This window comes from Anomaloglossus baeobatrachus, chromosome 7 (genome assembly GCF_048569485.1).
Source record: "Anomaloglossus baeobatrachus isolate aAnoBae1 chromosome 7, aAnoBae1.hap1, whole genome shotgun sequence".
Lineage (NCBI taxonomy): Eukaryota > Metazoa > Chordata > Amphibia > Anura > Aromobatidae > Anomaloglossus > Anomaloglossus baeobatrachus.
The window spans coordinates 77,092,980-77,113,153 of NC_134359.1; the positions used below are offsets into that span (position 1 = coordinate 77,092,980).

At 45.8% G+C, this 20,174-nt stretch overlaps 1 long non-coding RNA gene across 1 annotated transcript in view; it reads right to left on the reverse strand.

Moving 5' to 3' along the window:
* Positions 1-20,174, reverse strand: part of LOC142245902 (uncharacterized) — a 60,970-nt gene that overhangs the window by 10,057 nt on the left and 30,739 nt on the right. The window contains exon 3 of the long non-coding RNA XR_012724806.1: positions 7,008-7,282. This is a non-coding gene — a long non-coding RNA (uncharacterized LOC142245902). The remainder of the gene's footprint in view (positions 1-7,007; positions 7,283-20,174) is intronic.

Here is a 20,174-nt window from a genome sequence, read left to right on the forward strand (position 1 = left end):
GGAGGACTTCTGCATGAGCACTGCTCCGGCTCCTGAGGAGGAGGCATCCACCTCCAAGGTGAACTGGCGGTTCAACTCCGGACGGTGAAGTACAGGCGAGGAAGCAAAAGCCCGCTTCAAAGAGCCAAACGCGGCGTCGGCCGCAGGCGACCAGTCCTTTGGATTTGCCTCTTTCTTAGTCAAAGCGGAAAGTGGAGCAGTCAGAGCAGAGAAGTGAGGGACGAATTGGCGGTAGTAGTTGGCGAATCCCAGGAAGCGTTGGATTGCCTTCAGTCCAGAAGGGGGAGGCCAGTTGAGAATGGCGGAGACCTTCTTGGGATCCATCTGCAGTCCAGTCTCAGAGATGATGTACCCCAGAAAGGGGAGAGAAGACTGCTCAAAGACACACTTCTCATACTTTGCGTACAGACGGTTCTCTCTTAGTCGTCGTAGAACCAGCTGTACGTGCTCTCTGTGGGTTGGGAGGTCCGGAGAGAAGACAAGGATGTCATCTAGATATACTACCACACAGGTGTAGAGGAGGTCTCGGAACACGTCGTTCACCAGTTCTTGGAAGACGGCAGGGGCGTTACACAGGCCGAAGGGCATCACGCAGTACTCATAATGTCCATCGCGCGTATTAAACGCGGTCTTCCATTCGTCACCAGAGCGGATGCGCACCAGATTGTAAGCACCCCGAAGATCCAGCTTGGTGAACAGACGAGCTCCTCTAAGCCGGTCAAACAATTCGGGGATGAGCGGCAGAGGGTACTTGTTCTTAACAGTGATCTGATTCAGACCCCGGTAGTCGATGCAGGGACGTAAATCGCCCTCTTTTTTCTTGACAAAGAAGAAACCTGCTCCAGCAGGAGAGGAGGATCTCCGAATGAATCCCCTAGCCAGGCTCTCTGAGATGTAAGTCGACATAGCCCTTGTTTCGGCTGGAGATAAAGGATATATCCGTCCTCGTGGTGGCGTTGTTCCAGGGAGCAGGTCGATGGCACAATCGTAGGGGCGATGTGGCGGCAGTACCTCGGATTCTTTTTTATCAAAGACATCAGCAAAGGACCAATAAGCCGAGGGCAGCCCCGGTAGGTTCTCAGGAACCGGAGGTCGTCGGATGGGTTGTGTGGATTTTAGGCATCTCTCATGACACGAAGCACCCCAGCGGGTGATTTCGCCAGTGCCCCAGCTGACTGATGGTTCGTGAGTCCGTAACCATGGAAGGCCCAGCAGGATCTGATGGGACATGTGCGGAAGGACGTAGAAGGCGATGTTCTCGGTGTGAAGAGCACCGATGCGCAGTTCAACCGGCCTGGTGGTCCAGGAGATGGTGTCAGAAAGGGGTCTCCCATCCACAGAGGCAATCACCAGGGGCTTGTTGAGTGGGATAACAGGCACCTGGTATTTGTCCACGGTGGCTTGCTGGATGAAATTGCCTGCTGCCCCGGAATCAAGATAGGCCTCAGCCGTGAACCGCGTCTCTCCCGTTGTCACTTGCACGGTCCATGTGACCGGATCAGAGAGAGTCCCAGCACCTAGGGTGGCCTCTCCTACCAACCCTAGGCTTTGGAGTTTCCCGGCCTTTCCGGACAGGAACGGAGGAGGTGTGTGCCCTCACCGCAGTAAAAGCAGAGACCCTGGGCAAGCCGCTCTGCTCTACGTTGTGCAGACTGACGTACTCGGTCAATCTGCATGGGCTCGTGGACGGGACTCCCAGCTGTTGATGACTGAGGTACGGAGGGCTTCTGAGGAGGAGATGAATGCCGTAACGGGCGTCTCTCACGAGATAGCTCTTTGGAGCGCTCCTGAAAACGTATGTCCACACGAGTTGCTAGGGCAATCAGGGCATCTAGGGTGGAGGGCACGTCCCGACCCGCCAACTCATCCTTGATGCGACTCGAGAGTCCCTCCCAGAAGGCGGCTGTTAGGGCCTCATTATTCCACCCGAGTTCTGAAGCCAAAGTGCGAAAACGGATGGCGTATTGGCCCACCGTCAGTGTTCCTTGACGTAGGCGGAGGAGTGATGAAGCAGAGGCAGAAGCGCGTCCCGGCTCGTCAAAGGTGCTGCGGAATGCCTGCAGGAACTGTTGAAGATCCTTGGTCATGGGGTCCTCCTTCTCCCACAAGGGGTTCATCCACGCCAGCGCCTCGCCCTCTAGGTGGGACATTATAAAGGCGACCTTGGCTTGGTCGGAGGCGAACAGATGTGGCAGCTGCGTGAAATGAAGGGAACATTGATTTATGAAGCCCCTGCAGGTCTTGGGATCTCCAGCATAACGAGGAGGTGACGCCAAACGGAGTCGGGAAGCATCTGACGAGGTTGCCACTGGTGCGGGGGCCATGGCTTGCCTGGCGGGGGACCTGGGTGCCGCAGGCGTCATTGATGCTTGTAATGTGTACAGGCGGGTGTCCACGGAGGTCATGAATTGCAGCATGCGGGTCTGGACTTCACGCTGGCGTTGGAGTTCCTCTTGCAGAGCCATTAGTGCTGCAGCGGGATCCATGGCCTGATCTTACTGTCACGGCCGGGCGGTCGGGCAGACCCAGGAGGTGGATCCACTGGACCGAACTCTCTGAGATGGTGGTAGGGAGTCCGGCAGCTGAAGCACTGATGGGCAGTAGAACAGTCCGTGCAAGAGAAGGCAGCGGAGGAGTCCCAGGGACCACGGAGTCACAGAAGGTGGTCTTGGTGACGTAGCTCAGGTTCGGAGGCCGAGGTGATATCAGGCGGGGTCCGGAACCTCTGGAGCAAGATGACGGGTCACCGCAGGGATCCGGGATGGTACGGACTGTCAGATGGCAGACGGACAGCGTGCGGGGATCAGGACACGGCAGACTGGATGGCGAGGCAGGTACGGCTCTACAAAGACAGATAGGTGAGTACAGGCACATAAACACCAAGAGACCTGACTCCTAGCTCAGGGAACACGAAGATCAGGCCCCGCCCCCTTGGACAATGACCCCCTATATACCCTGTACCTGTGCAACCTCATTTCCTGTTAATGGACGCTGGCCCTTTAAGAAAGGGTCAGTGACCGCGCGCGCGCCCTAATGCGCATGCGCGCCGCCCGGGTGCCAGAAGCCAGGGAAGGAGGCTGCGAGGAGGACGCAGGGGAGCCGGCCAGGTCCAGGGAAGCTGTCGGGCGCCGGGATCGGGGGCCCGGAGCCCTGGGACGGACGGAATCCGGTGACTGGGGAGCGGAGAGCGTGGCAGGTGAGCCGGGGAACGGGGGTGAGGACCCGGGGAGCGTGACACATATTTACCTTCCAGCCGAGGTAAGCACACAGCGGCGGCCCGGTATTCTCAGGCTGGGGAGGGAGAGGGGCAGGGTTAATGTCCCCTGCCTCACTCCCCCTCCGGCAGCCAAGAATATCAGCCGCAGCTGCCCCGGGACTGTCGCATGCATTATGCGGCAGCACCGGCGTGTCCTCGGCTCTTCTTGCTGCCGTGTAGCAGTGGCAGCAAGGTAATACAAGGGGTTAATGATGGTGGATCACCGCCATTAACTCCAGGCTTGATCATGGCAGCGTCTATGTGACAGCTGACATGATCAACCCGTAAGTAAAGTGAATAAAACACAGACACCGAAAAATCCTTTATTTTAAATAAAACAAACAAGCCTCGTTCACCATTTTATTAACCCCTCCCGCAGCAAAGCTCCGGCGTAATCCACCGCTCCGGCGTAATCCACAGGGTCCTGCAATGCTGACATCCAGCCGCGATGTGTCACAGACACAGCGCTGAATGAATGCAGCAGACAGCAGAGGTAATTACCGGTCATTTCCCACGGCCGGTAATGTGAACTCACTGCCGACCGTGGGAAATGCAGCGATCTGTCCTCTATCTATCTATCTATCTATCTATCCCTCTATCTGTCTATCTATCTATCCCTCTATCTATTCTTCTGTCTATCTACTATCTCAGAATTAAATGACTTTTTCTTTTTTTTTTTTTTTTTTTTCAATGTGCTTTATTGCATTGAATGCAATAAAGCACATCCCAACCCGCACGCGGCAAAACCGCGGCAATACCGCGAACAATACCGCATGCGGTTTTCGGGTGCGGTTTGCCGCGTTTTTTTACCGCGGGTGCGGTAATCTTTAAGAGCCTGCGGAATGTACGCACGGAAATTTCATTTCCCAGTGCGCACATAGCCTAATAATGATAACATGGAAGCATATAATCTAAAAATCATATAAACTTTTGAAAAAAATGTCATGCAGAAGTTTATACATGAGCTATCTAAACTAACTAAAACATATGTTGACCACATAAACCAGTTGCAGCATCAATGTTCAGAGATCTAATTCCCATAGGAAGAAATTATACGAAGCTTGTTTGATAAAATAAAATTAATGGCGATGACCTGTATACATTCTAGTAGTGCTCAGCCGCCGGCTTAGGCTGCTTTCACACATCCGGCTTGAGCTCTGCGGCTCAATCCGGCTGTGCAAGCTGTGCAACGGATGCGGTGAACACACCGCATCCTTTGCATAAGTTTGTCCTTTGCGGCCAGTCCGGTTTTTGCCGCTTGTGGCATGCTACTGAGCATGCGCAGTGGCAAAAACCGCATGTGGCGGCCGGATGCGGTTATTGCCGCATCCGGCCGCCATAGACATGCATTGAAAAATGCGCCGCATCGGCCGAATGTGGCGCAATGCGGGTTTTTTTGCCGCACGAAAAAACGTACCAGGCAACGTTCCATCCGGCCGCCGCATCGGCTAAATCTGCCGCATGTGGCAAAAACCGGGTGGAACGCAAGGCCATGCGGCACAATGCGGCACTAATTAAAGTCTATGCAGGAAAATCGCAACCGGCAGCAAAAAAAAACGGTTGCGATTTTCCTGCAAAGTGCCGGAGTGTGCCGCATTGCAGAAACCGGAGGTGTGAAAGCAGCCTTAGTCTTTGTTAGTTCATGATTTCATTGGTAACATTAACGGGAAAATATATTTTTTTGTTTGCTTTTTATTTTTTATAGCCTAACCAAGCAAGAAAATACAAATACTGCATGGTTAGTGCCTAGCAGCACCCCCTTTGTCTAGTATCACAGCTTGTAAACACTTTTTGTAGCAGCTAAGAGCCTTTTAATTTTTGTTTTAGGGAATTTCATTCATTCTTCCTTGGAAAAGTCTTCCAGTTCTGTGAGATTCCTGGCTCGTCTTGCATGCACTGCTCACTTAAGGTCTAGCCACAGATTTTCAATGAAGTTCAGATCAGGAAACTGTGAGGGCCATTGTAAAACCTTCAGCTTGCACCTTTTTAGGTTGTCTATTGTAGATTTCAACTTCATCGGTCCACAGGATTTGTTTCTAAAATACATCAGGCTTGTTTAGATGTTCTTTTGTAGACTTCTGAAGTTGAATTTTATGGTGAGGATGCAGGAGAGCTTTTCTTCTGATGACTCTTCCATGAAGGCCATATTTATTATTATTTTAATATTTATATTAAATATATTTATTTTTGCCTAAAATTGAAGGGGAATGTATTATCTTTAATGTTATGCCTTTTAGAGATCATTTCACCTTCAACTTGCATAACTTCACAATAACAGTAATTTTGAATAGGGGTGCCCAAACCTTTGCATGCCATTATATATAAACATACATAAACACAATTTTTGGGGGTGATCTTCATGTAAGGTAAAAGCACTAATGGTTTGGCTCACAAGCTAAAGATACATTAATACAAATTGTGTGTAGTATTTCATTGAGGATGGGGCTTAGCTATGCAGTTCAGTAAAGATTAAATCTCATCCATCCGTTAGCCACTTAGATGCCACAGTCTATATCAACATCTGCTTCTAAAGGTTTGAAAAGCCAGGACTCAAGCAACAGTAGCTCTGTTTCTGGCTATTAGAGCAAGTTGTCTGTTGTAAGTAAGATTTCGTCCCTTTCTCCTGCACCATGAGAATGACAGGTGATTGATGATTTGAACTAATGAGGTATTCCCAAAACTGTAACTTATATTGTATCCACAGGATAGATGTTAACTTTACGGATTGCTTGGTGTCTAAATGTTGGGTTCTCCGGAGATCACAGAACAGGACTATGGCAACGGAGAACTGAGCTCTGCAGAGCCCCTTTTGAATGAAGCACTTTCAACATCTATTCATGGATTTATATATACCCCTTATAGTCTTTCCTTTAAAGTATCTGTCACACTTCTCTAGTGAGGGTCCTGAAGCTAGCTGAAGATATAGCTCCAATATGCAGTAAGCAGACAAACCCATTAGAGGGAGATAGAATACAATGGAGTAGTCAGCAAGCCAAGTCATTATCAGGATGTCTCATCAATACCGAGGAAAAAGCAAGTCGTGGTCGGGTGGAAGTTAGGGGTCAGATACCAGGAAGTCTAGTAAATGATAAAAGGGAAAAATGGAGCCAAAGTTAGGAATAATAATTAAAGTCAAAAGCCAGGAGGTGAAAACTACATGCAGGGACGGAGAAGTCACAGGACAGGACCAGGGTCAGACAGACATGGTAGAGGAGACACACGACAGAAGCGGGGAGTCAGGGGAATGGGACAGACGAGTAGTACAGGAATGACATAGGTAGGACATAGGACACAAGGTAGCTGAGAGGAAGGACGGATCAGAGTACACTCAGGGAAGCCAGACACACACGCTGCAGAGCAGGACTATTGCTGGCGGCGTTCCAAAGGTAGCAGCACCAAGATATGGTGGCATGACTTCTGGAACAAGGCAGACTGGACAAGCCACTCCCATGAGACCAGAACCCCTGGAGAGAAGATACATGCTATGGCTCAGCAGCGACTGGGCCAAGCATAGATCATTACAGTATCTTTTTAGGTTTGTATCTTAGCTCTAGCTTAATAATTTGGAAAGAAGCCCTAAGTTGTCAAATTCAAGTTAACCACTTATTACAACTGTTCTCTGTAGCAGCAGGTCCCAACATAACTAAAGGGTATTCTTCTGAAATGCATAGTCTCTGAGGTTGTGTGACCTGCATATGGACTAAATATATCCAATAAGTGCAGTAATACAAATTTCTTAATCAACAATCACCTTGCCATAGCTAAACAGACAAGTTTAGTGTTTTCCATGATGACCATGATGCCCATGATGCCCATGATGGCCATGTAACCCATGATGACCATGATGCCCATGATGACCATGAAACCCATGATGGCCATGGTGTCCATGATGTATTTGTGGTCCAAAGTGCCCAGGATGACAATGGTGTATATGTGGACCTATGTGATGACCTGGAGGATGTCCTAGGTGAAGATGATGGTCATGGTGATGGTGGGGGTGCCCATGTGGAGGGTGCCAATGTGGACCTGAAACACATAATTTATTATTACATTTTTAAAATTACAAAATAATTTACGAACATATCCAGTTATTTTCAGGTTATACATTTATGGATATTCTACTGTGTGTGTCACAAACACCTTGCAGATGTTGTACTTAGTAAAATTTGAACCCAGGACCACAACACTACAAAACAATAGGGCTAATCAATGAGCTACTTTGCTGCGGTAAGATAATTTTTAAAAAATCTATCTATATCTATCTATCAATATACACACATACATGCATAAACACACAGTGATGGAAAAAAGTGTTGGCACCCTTGAAATTGTTCCAGAAAATTAAGTATTTTTCCCAGAAAATTATTGCCATTACACATGTTTTGTTATATACATGTTTATTTCCTTTTGTGTATAATGGAACAACACACACACACACACACACACACAAAAGAACAGATGAAAAAAAGGCAAATGAGACATAAGTTCTTACAATCCCCAATTATGCGCAGGGCAAAATTGTTGCCACCTTTCCAAAATTGTGGATAAACAATTTTATTTCAAGTATGTGATGTTCGATCAAATTCACCTGTGGCAAATCACAGGTGTGGGCAATATGAAAATCACAGCTGAAACCAGATAAAAAGGGCAACAGTTGACACAATCTTTGCATTATGTGTCTAAAGGGTGCTTTACACGCTGCGACATCGCTAACGATATATCGTCGGGGTCACGGTGTCGAATGACGAATGTCGAATGACCGACGGGGGCGGGTGCTATCGCTCGCAACATCGCTAGCAATCGCTAGTGATGTTGCAGCGTGTAAAGCTTCCTTTAATGTGGCACACAGACCGTGAGTAAGCCAAAACCCTTCTGTGAAAGTGTTTTATAGCCAGATGAAACCAAGATAGAGCTTTTTGGTAAAGCACATCATTTTACTGTTTACCAACAACAGAATGAGACCTACAAAGAGAAGAACACAGTACCTACATTGGAGGTTCAAAGATGTGTTGGGGTTGCTTTGCTTTCTCTGGCACTGGGTGCCTTAATTGTGTGCAAGGCATCATGAAATGTAAAGATTACCAAAGGATTTTGAGTCGCAATGTAGTGCCCAGTGTCAGAAAGCTGGGTTTGAGTCCTAGGTCATGTGTCTTCCAGCAAAACAATTACCCCAAACATACATCAAGAAGCACCCAGAAATGTACAGAAACAAAGTGCAGAAGAGTTCTGAAGTGGCAGCAATGAACACATCCCATTGAACACCTGTGGACTATCTTAAAATTTCTGTTGGGATAAGGCATTCATCAAATATGAGAGTCCTCGAGCAGTTTGCAAAAGAAGAGGTGTAAGAAGCTTGCTGATGTTATAGGAAGGATTGATTGCAGTTATTAATTCCAAAGTGTGTGCAAACAAATATTAAGTTCAGATTGCCAACAATTTTGTCCTGTATATTTTTGGAGTTGTGTGAAATGATACCCAATTTGACTTTTTTTTCTGTTTTCTTTGGAGGGGGGATTGTTTCATTATACACAAAGGAAATAAACATGTCTACAACAAAATGTGTAATTGCAATACTTCCTTTTCTGAAACAATTTTAAGGGTGCCAAAACTTTTGGCTACATGTGCTAATAAAGGAGAAGTCCTGGGTAATCCACTGAAGGCTGTGCTGTATTGATTTCCTGAGCACTCGTAAAATAAATCTTATTAATTATTTGGATTTTGAAAGACAGTCAAAATGCCACATGAACAGGGAGCAGATACAAATTATACCATTCTGATCGCAAGTGAGAATGGACTCTCCAGAAAAAAGTAATGCTAAAAAGCTCTAGCATAAGGTAAGGTTTCAGAATCACTCTTACCAAAAGAAATGCTGTGTTACTGTGAGTGCCCGTGCTCTGCCGCCTCTCACATGCAGTGAGTCATGACAGCATCAGGGGCCATTATCTGACCCCGCACTGTCATGGTAATACATTGGTGCCCTATGATCATGTCATGAGGCCGCTGACGGGCAGCACAATCCCCACTGCGGCTCTTTAATTCACATTGTCAGACTTTGACAGTGCGATCTAAGGGGCTAACAGGCGCTAGTGGAGCTCCAAGGCCGGGCCAGAGGCAGACGACTAAGGACGTACCAGTACGTCCTTGGTCATTAAGGGGTTAAAAAGGCCACAGAAATGGCTCTGATTAAAAACTTACAATATACACAAAGTTTATGGTGTTCTCAGTCAGGTACAATATAGACACAATCTGTCTGTCTCATGCTCTAAATGTAGAACTCAAGTGATGAACCGTTTTGACCCCAACTACGCTCTTGTTACTGAATTCAAAATGGGGGGAAAGATTCAGAAAGTCACCTATTTTTGCATTTTTTATATTCTCTAATAGAAGAGTACAGACATGTACAGACATGCAGACATATACACCTAAAGATTGCATTGCTCTGATGCAACAGGAAACAGCAGGAATTGAACATGTCTCAGATAAATCCATTACTAACACAGATTGAGGGTTTTTTTATTCTACATTAGATTTGCTGTGGTTGCACAATGGAGGTAATAAAAGCAAAACTATTCCTTCCTCACCTATCAGCACATTAGGTAGAGCTGAAGGCATTAACTGAGGTGTGCAGAGCGGCCAAGGGGAAGATGGCCAAATGGGTATGTAGAGAGCAGGTCTTTTCTAAAGTCACATGAGAAACTATAAAGACTGCAGCGATCGTATGAGCCTTGATGAAGAAAAAGCTCACACCTGAGCTGACAGTGATGAAGCCAGAGGAAATGCTTGTGCAAATGCAGCCACCAAAAAAAAGCAGCAAAGAGGCCTATAGTGTAATACTAATGAAAACCAGGACCTGTGTCACTCCTGATATTCTTAAATTCCTACAGAAACAGGTGGTCCAACAGGAAAAGAAGGAGTGGGAAACGCAGGGACCCAAGTTGACTGAGGAAGGTCTGTGGAAAAAGGTGGTAAGCTTTCTCTGCCGCAATCTCACTACTCAGTGATGGTTCAAGTAACCTGTGGACTAACACATTTGTCAAAGATCGTTCTATATGTGTTGTTTGCTAGACAAGGTTGGGTGGGGCCATGATTCATTACCCAGTTGGCCAGTACACCCAGTGTTGTATTATGTGTGCCTTTTTTAAGGTAGGAAAACTGAAAAGACCCCACAGAAACACACCCCTTGTACACTCTACCTGTTCCAGAGATTCCAGAACTAAGAAAGAAAAGCGATCAACCTTCCTATATGAATAATTATTTTATTAATGCAAGATATAAAGCACAGTGACAACCATACAAAAGAGAGGGTGTCCAATCCAGTGTGGACCACAGAATAAAGTAATGGAAAACACAGTGGTGGATCTCATAAGGATTAAGGCTATACACAATGGCCATAACATGTATAAATAACAATATCAATATATGCAATGAGATCCAACAGAGTCCATTGCGGGAGACAATCAATGAATAACAAGCATGACTAACAATATCAAGATCATTGCTTACCGGTTTATCTCACCACACACACTGGACGACACCCCACCCGACGGACGTGCGTTTCGGCGGATGCCTACGTCAGGGGTGGTGTCATGTCAGAAGCGTGCCGGTATAAAAAGAATCCTGGGACCAATCAGCCGATGGTAGTTCTGATGACGCATGAGCGTCCATAGCGACGGTCCACTACATCCGCCGCCGCGCCACGAGCCAGGCGACGCCCACCAGGTCACGCGGCAATCACATGACCGGGCCGGCGACGCCCCCCCACAAGACACGGCGGAAGGATGTGTGGAACACGTCATCATTGAACACGCATGCGTACAACTACCAAAACGGAACTTAAAGAATGTAAGCCTCCACACAGCATATACGTAAATGTGTCCAATGATATGTGACACAATCGATATGGAATCGCGTGTGGGCAAATTACACAAGGGTATATGTAATAAGGATTTCACCCATGTTCACCCACAACTATTATGGTATATATCAGTATCATCATGGGAACAATGAAATCAATAACAATAATATTCATGAACATATACACATATGTATAACAATATATCATAACATTGCCATCAAATGTCATAATGAAAAGAATTTCATCCGTGATTGGTAGCTGTTGCTTGTATATTTCAACATGGCAGATGTGACAACCAGGCGACAAAACTGTGAAAATAGTTTAAAATAGAATTAAAAACACATAAAAAACATGACTTAGAAAGTGATCATAAAAAGGCAGAAAAACCAATATTTTCGTTCAAACCCAGAGGTTGTACTGTTTTTAGTGTCCATATCCACTTGGCTTCCAAGCGTGCCAAATTGGTCCCAATTCTTCCTCCCCTAATATTGGTTACAATGGAATCAATGCCACGGAATCTCAATAATGACCCATCAGAATTATGGTGCATTTTAAAATGCTTCGGCAAGGTTTTTAAACCAGAAATATCCATTTCATCAGCCGCGGCATTGATTCCATTGACATGTTCCCTAATGCGTATCTTAAATGGACGAGTGGTCATCCCAACATAGATCTTGGGACATGGGCAAACCGCATAATATATAACCGCACTTGTGGTGCAAGTGATAGATTTCCTAATATTGAAGTTTTTTGCCCCTAATGAGTCCACGAAATGATCACAACGATCCATATTCGTGCATGCTATACAATGTCCACATGGTCTGGAACCAACAATTCGTTTGCCCAAGTCAAGGAAAGATGGAACAGATTCTTTTACCTCATAGTGGCTTGACACCAATAAGTCACGTAAGTTTTGGGACCTCCGTATAGAAATAAGTGGCCGTTCAGGAAGAATTTTGGATAAAACAGGGTCAGTTAGCAAGATGGGCCATGCTTTTTCAAGACAACCCCTCATATGTGGAAATCTGGAATGATAATTGGTCACAAACCTCAATGGTTCTAGCCCACTTGTTTTCTTAGGGGTATATAACAAATCATCCCTGGAGGCATGTTTGGCTCTGTTGTAAGCACGCTTAATTGCCCGCTTGCTATATCCCCGTTCCAAGAACCTATCTTTAAGTTCTCGTGCACGATGTTCAAACTCAGATCCGACTGAACAAATCCTGCGTAAACGCAGGAACTGTCCAGTCGGAACCGAGCCCACCATGTATCCAGGATGCGCTGAGGTAGCATGAAGCAGCATATTACAAGATGTTTCTTTCCTGAATATATCTGTTTGGATTTTATTCAGATTATCCCTCCTCACCGCAACATCCAAAAAGTCCACAGCACTCGTACTACACTGGTGAATAATCTTAATATTCTTGTCATTCTCATTCAATAACACCATGAACTCCTCCAAATCACCCTCAGACCCCTGCCAGATCAGGAATATGTCGTCAATGTACCGTGCCCATAAAAGGACACGGCCCATTGACGACTCCAGATCCGGCAGGGATCCCAAGATCTATGTTGGGATGACCACTCGTCCATTTAAGATACGCATTAGGGAACATGTCAATGGAATCAATGCCGCGGCTGATGAAATGGATATTTCTGGTTTAAAAACCTTGCCGAAGCATTTTAAAATGCACCATAATTCTGATGGGTCATTATTGAGATTCCGTGGCATTGATTCCATTGTAACCAATATTAGGGGAGGAAGAATTGGGACCAATTTGGCACGCTTGGAAGCCAAGTGGATATGGACACTAAAAACAGTACAACCTCTGGGTTTGAACGAAAATATTGGTTTTTCTGCCTTTTTATGATCACTTTCTAAGTCATGTTTTTTATGTGTTTTTAATTCTATTTTAAACTATTTTCACAGTTTTGTCGCCTGGTTGTCACATCTGCCATGTTGAAATATACAAGCAACAGCTACCAATCACGGATGAAATTCTTTTCATTATGACATTTGATGGCAATGTTATGATATATTGTTATACATATGTGTATATGTTCATGAATATTATTGTTATTGATTTCATTGTTCCCATGATGATACTGATATATACCATAATAGTTGTGGGTGAACATGGGTGAAATCCTTATTACATATACCCTTGTGTAATTTGCCCACACGCGATTCCATATCGATTGTGTCACATATCATTGGACACATTTACGTATATGCTGTGTGGAGGCTTACATTCTTTAAGTTCCGTTTTGGTAGTTGTACGCATGCGTGTTCAATGATGACGTGTTCCACACATCCTTCCGCCGTGTCTTGTGGGGGGGCGTCGCCGGCCCGGTCATGTGATTGCCGCGTGACCTGGTGGGCGTCGCCTGGCTCGTGGCGCGGCGGCGGATGTAGTGGACCGTCGCTATGGACGCTCATGCGTCATCAGAACTACCATCGGCTGATTGGTCCCAGGATTCTTTTTATACCGGCACGCTTCTGACATGACACCACCCCTGACGTAGGCATCCGCCGAAACGCACGTCCGTCGGGTGGGGTGTCGTCCAGTGTGTGTGGTGAGATAAACCGGTAAGCAATGATCTTGATATTGTTAGTCATGCTTGTTATTCATTGATTGTCTCCCGCAATGGACTCTGTTGGATCTCATTGCATATATTGATATTGTTATTTATACATGTTATGGCCATTGTGTATAGCCTTAATCCTTATGAGATCCACCACTGTGTTTTCCATTACTTTATTCTGTGGTCCACACTGGATTGGACACCCTCTCTTTTGTATGGTTGTCACTGTGCTTTATATCTTGCATTAATAAAATAATTATTCATATAGGAAGGTTGATCGCTTTTCTTTCTTAGTTCTGGTGTTTTTGTGGCGATTTTTCCATGGTCCTTATATACCACACTTTAAATTTGTGATATTTGGAGTATTTATTATAATTAGAATGGTGTGGATGTTGAAAGATAACTTTATTACTGTTCCAGAGATTGCAGATTGATTATAAACAGCTACCATGTTTAAGTGTATATGAGTTTGTGCTTGTGTTAATTTCTTTTCAGGATTGTTCTTAAGCATATGTACAGAGCCCCTACCCAACAAATGGGGCCCTTGCTTCTACACCCCTTCTACAAAGAACACAAAGGATGTACAGCATTGCTTCCAGTAAATAATGTTGTACATCCCCTGTAGTCCCTGTGTACATTAAATCAGCAGTGTGCAGATGCTGGGGACAGGAAGCAGCCAGCAGTTCTGTCTAAGTCTCCTTCCTCCACAGAATGGCTGACACTCCACGACTGTCCTGGGATCTGCACAAGGGGACCAGCAGGACCTGGTTAGTATAATATTTATATATTTGAACGATAAATACCCTGTGGCTCCAGCACTGATGCGCTGGAAGTCTCTGCCAGTCTTGGCACTTGGCTATAGTGATCTTGTGGTTGCATCTAAGGTTATAGCTGCACAGTGAATAATGACCGGAAGTGACAATGGATCTCCGGCACTGAAGACAGAGGAGATTTAGCAGGGTAGTTTGGGTATGCATTTGACTGTTTCTTATCAGTTTTTATTCTGTGATGTAGGATGTACAGTTAGGTCCAGAAATATTTGGACAGTGACACAAGTTTTGTTATTTTAGCTGTTTACAAAAACATGTTCAGAAATACAATTATATATATAATATGGGCTGAAAGTGCACACTCCCAGCTGCAATATGAGAGTTCTCACATCCAAATCGGAGAAAGGGTTTAGGAATCATAGCTCTGTAATGCATAACCTCCTCTTTTTAAAGGGACCAAAAGTAATTGGACAAGGGACTCTAAGGGCTGCAATTAACTCTGAAGGCGTCTCCCTCGTTAACCTGTAATCAATGAAGTAGTTAAAAGGTCTAGGGTTGATTACAGGTGTGTGGTTTTGCATTTGGAAGCTGTTGCTGTGACCAGACAACATGCGGTCTAAGGAACTCTCAATTGAGGTGAAGCAGAACATCCTGAGGCTGTAAAAAAAGAAAAAATCCATCAGAGAGATAGCAGACATGCTTGGAGTAGCAAAATCAACAGTCGGGTACATTCTGAGAAAAAAGAAATTGACTGGTGAGCTTGGGAACTCAAAAAGGCCTGGGCGTCCACGGATGACAACAGTGGTGGATGATCGACGCATACTTTCTTTGGTGAAGAAGAACCCGTTCACAACATCAACTGAAGTCCAGAACACTCTCAGTGAAGTAGGTGTATCTGTCTCTAAGTCAACAGTAAAGAGAAGACTCCATGAAAGTAAATACAAACGGTTCACATCTAGATGCAAACCATTCATCAATTCCAAAAATAGACAGGCCAGAGTTAAATTTGCTGAAAAACACCTCATGAAGCCAGCTCAGTTCTGGAAAAGTATTCTATGGACAGATGAGACAAAGATCAACCTGTACCAGAATGATGGGAAGAAAAAAGTTTGGAGAAGAAAGGGAACGGCACATGATCCAAGGCACACCACATCCTCTGTAAAACATGGTGGAGGCAACGTGATGGCATGGGCATGCAGGGCTTTCAATGGCACTGGGTCACTTGTGTTTATTGATGACATAACAGCAGACAAGAGTAGCCAGATGAATTCTGAAGTGTACCGGGATATACTTTCAGCCCAGATTCAGACAAATGCAGCAAAGTTGATCGGACGGCGCTTCATAGTACAGATGGACAATGACCCCAAGTATACAGCCAAAGCTACCCAGGAGTTCATGAGTGCAAAAAAGTGGAACATTCTGCAATGGCCAAGTCAATCACCAGATCTTAACCCAATTGAGCATGCATTTCACTTGCTCAAATCCAGACTTAAGACGGAAAGACCCACAAACAAGCAAGACCTGAAGACTGCGGCTGCAAAGGCCTGGCAAAGCATTAAGAAGGAGGAAACCCAGCGTTTGGTGATGTCCATGGGTTCCAGACTTAAGGCAGTGATTGCCTCCAAAGGATTCACAACAAAATATTGAAAATAAAAATATTTTGTTTGGGTTTGGTTTATTTGTCCAATTACTTTTGACCTCCTAAAATGTGGAGTGTTTGTAAAGAAATGTGTACAATTCCTACAATTTCTATCAGATATTTTTGTTCAAACCTTCAAATTAAACGTTACAATCTGCACTTGAATTCTGTTGTAGAGGTTTCATTTCAAATCCAATGTGGTGGCATGCAGAGCCCAACTCGTGAAAATTGTGTCACTGTCCAAATATTTCTGGACCTAACTGTACAAAAAGAAGCAATTCTGCCACAGTTCTCTATTTTTTTACTATTAGGGCTCATTCACATGGCCATATTTTTAGTCCAAGTGTTAACTATGAAAATAACAGCCAGTACTCGGACCAATGTTATTCAATAGGGCAGTGCAGAAGAGTGATTTTAAAAAAATATTTTTTTTTTTTACTGATCTAATCGGTATGTGAAAAACAAATAGCAGCATACACTAATTTCTACTGTAAATCAAATGAGATTTGCCAATTCAAGTCTATGGGTGCATGAAAAACATTAGATACCACAGTACGGCATCCGATTTTTACGAATATGTAAGAAAATGTAAATTAAATACAGTATGATTGATAGTTGCTGCAGTAAAAAAAATGATTGTTTATGGATGACAAGTGAGAAAATCATTCGACTTTTCTAAATGAAACTCTGAATCATTTTTTATACGATCATGTGAACCTACCCTAAGGCCGCAGTCAGAAGGCTGTATAACTCGACCGAGGATTACATCCCGATGCTCGGACTGGCCACTGGCTCTTCTTATCCAAGCATGGCAGCATGTATGTCTATGCAGCTGTCACACTCAGCTCAGGAGGCTGACAGTCAGTCCGAGCGTTGCGATGCAATCCTCAGCCGAGTTATATGTTCGTCTGACTGTGCCCTAACAGTGTTAATCCTGAAATATTGCACCAATGAGAGCCCCACTTTAAATTTCACCTAGGGCCCTAATTTGTCTGAAAACAACCCTATTTTTAGGAGAGTTTATGAAGAGGGACATTTTACAGTCTTTGAATTGAGCAGTCCTTCTACACTTCATACCATCCACAGTGCAGTGTAATAGAGGAAAGGCTGAATGGGACATTAAAGTAAAAAAATTCAGAAGATAAAGGGGAGACTGGCAAGCCATGGACTGAATGCTTGCATTTAGCTCTTTTCCTCATAAAATACACTCAGCTAGAAAATAGGTCTTTATATAAGATTTTTTTTTGGTTTAGCACCTACAACAGGATTATATTTCCCACAGTTACTTCAGATGCAGCATGATAGCATGACCAGTGATGTATAAACCTTGCATTATTGACGAAATAGTGTGATGACAAAAAAAAAAAAGTTTCTTCTTCAACTCCAGACCCTGAATCAGTTTCAGGAGCTCATTATCTCAACCTGGGAGACTGAGGGTCCTAAAAAGACCCATGACCGAGTTGTGAAACAAGATTTGATGTGCCATTTCAGGTTCTCCTAACCATAGCAACTTCGGTGAAGCTTGAGGGAAAACCCAACACTAGCACTAGCAAAATTAAGGTATCAAGGGTATCATATATGAGGTAGTGCTAGACTAACTTATATATGCCCTTTTGAGAAATTTATAGGTTGGGGATGATATACACAATATAGCCAAAATAAGGCTATATCATCTTTTGTGAACCAGCCAATTGGTTCAAGGTGACTAAGTAGGAGCTTCTCAAGCATCACACAAACCTGTATGCAACTGGTATTGTTTTTGTTGGTATGTGTAGCTGTAATGTTATACCCATGTTAATAAGGTTTATGTGTAAGGGAAACCTCGTCAACGAACCCCTGGTTATATATTAAAGACGCGAAACAAGAAGACATCAAGTGCTGTGATACAATTATTGGTATCTGTCATGCCTCAGAGTTTGAACCAGTGACCTTTTGCTCTGGGGTCTGATTGTCTCCTTGCTCAGTCACAGCTTGGTCAGTTCCTGAATTTTACTTTACTCTTTTCTTATGGTGTGTGAAGATCACCTGTTTTCTATTATTCAATGTCTCTGTCCAGTTGTTATACATACTCTGTTCTTCCAGCATTTCATCGCTGATTAAACATGTTTCCTATGTGTAATTTATCTAAGGAGTTCCAGCCCCATTGCTTGAGTGATTACCTGTTTGGACAGAGATCATGGTTGTATTTGGTCTGTGTTTTCTTTTGTCTTTACCTACATCTATCTTCTGTCTATTTGTTATGTTTTAGGAGGTAACCCTTGAAAGCATGTATTGTTTCTCCTTTCCACTCGTACATTTGTTTTACCTTACTTTTGGGTTTTGTCTTTCTCTGTTTGCCTCCCCTGTTATGGTTGATGTGCTTAGCAACCTCTCCCCTGGTTCCTCAGGAGGTACGCGATACAATGCTAAGGCTGATCAGGAAGCAAGGCCTAAGTTCTTAAACCCTAGTCTTGCGATCAGGGATATTCCAGTCTGTGCAGGCCAATTAGTGACTGTAAAACTGGAGCACTAATCTGTACAGGAGCCAGGGGCACAAGGGAGGCAGCAGAGATATAGAATGGCCGGAGCACTGACCCCCCTCCCCCCGGGCATGTGTGGAGGCCAGCATGACACTGATTGGAGTGGAGGTCACGGTGTCACGGGTAGGGGAGGGGGAGTAAGTCAGGGTACAGTAAAAAGGTGATGCTGGGGGAGGAGCGGCACTTTTCCCGCTCTGGGACACCAGTGAGAGTCCCCATCCCTGTACCTGTTATGGACTCCGTGGATCAGCTCCTGGAGCGGCTGAGAGCTGCTGCTGGGACCATCCCCCCAGGTGGCTGCAGAGCCTGGTAGCAAGGATCTTCGGAGGGAGTCCGGGGGGGGCAGGGACTGCACCCCTGCGACAGCGGCGCCCCCGGAGGTCTGGACCGGCAGAGATGCGGTCACCTGACCTGACTCCCAGGGCCCAGCGTCGCCGCAGAAGCTCCTACGGGGACCCTCCAGGCCGGACGCCGCGAGCTGCGAGGTCCAGCAGGCCCCGGCCTGGGAGGAATTCTAACGGGCGGCTGGGCCCAGCGGCGGTTGGCAGGCCTGCGCTGGAGTTGGGGGCGGGGCCTGCTGCCGCCTTGTCGGCGAGTGACGTCAGCGGTGCGGCGGGGCGCTCTGGTGATGTACCTGCCGAGCGCCCTGAGCCTCTCCTCCCTGCAGCATCGATGCCGCAGAAGGATCCCGGTGAAGTGGGCGAAGCATGGCGGCGGCGGTCGGCGACAAATCGGGCCTGGCATTCAGGGCCTGAGGCTACAGAGGCCCTGTCTGGAAGAGGAGCCACATGGAGCGGGGGCGGGGGGGGGGCTGCGCTCGGAGAACCCTGAAGAGAATATGCAGCTCCCTCTCTTTTGTCGGCGCCACTGATCGACGGGTCCAGGATGTGCGGCCTCTGGGGCTTTGGGCTGTGCGGCTGCAAGAGCCAGTGGAGCGGAGTCAGAGGGGAGGAGCCAAGTCAGGCCAGATCGGAGGGACGTCAGGATGCAGGAGGTCCGGCTGGCGGGGTCTCTACCCTTGTGCAGCTTGGTGAGTATGATTCTATGTTTTGTTTGTCTTCACATGCTGGTCAGGTACACAGTAAGGGGGGGTGACAGGTCAGCTGGGGTTAGGATTGGGGGTGCCAGAGGGTGTTAAGGGGAATGCGTTAAGTGGGGAGTTGTCAGAATTTAAGTTGCGTTTGCCAGTTGCGGGCACAGATTGGGGGCCAGGGAAACCCCGGCGCCAGTGGCGGCTTGGGTTAATTCGTCCGTCATTGCGGCTAGTGTGTACACAGTTGGGAGTATCTCTTCCACAGTATTAGTGGCAGTTCAAACAGAAAAGAACAAGGAGGTGGAAAAATTTATTTTGAAAAAGGGGGAAAGACGATAGCAAGAAGGTAGATGTGGGGAAGTGGCGCTGGCACTTGATTCTTCAGACATATGCTAATTGGTTGCAGGCGCTGCAGTTTGGGCAAGAGTAATTGGCGAAAAGGCGCCAGAGAATTGTTTCATTTGTTTTGCTATATGGGCTCGATTGGTGAGGCCTATAGGATTGATGGGGGGTAGA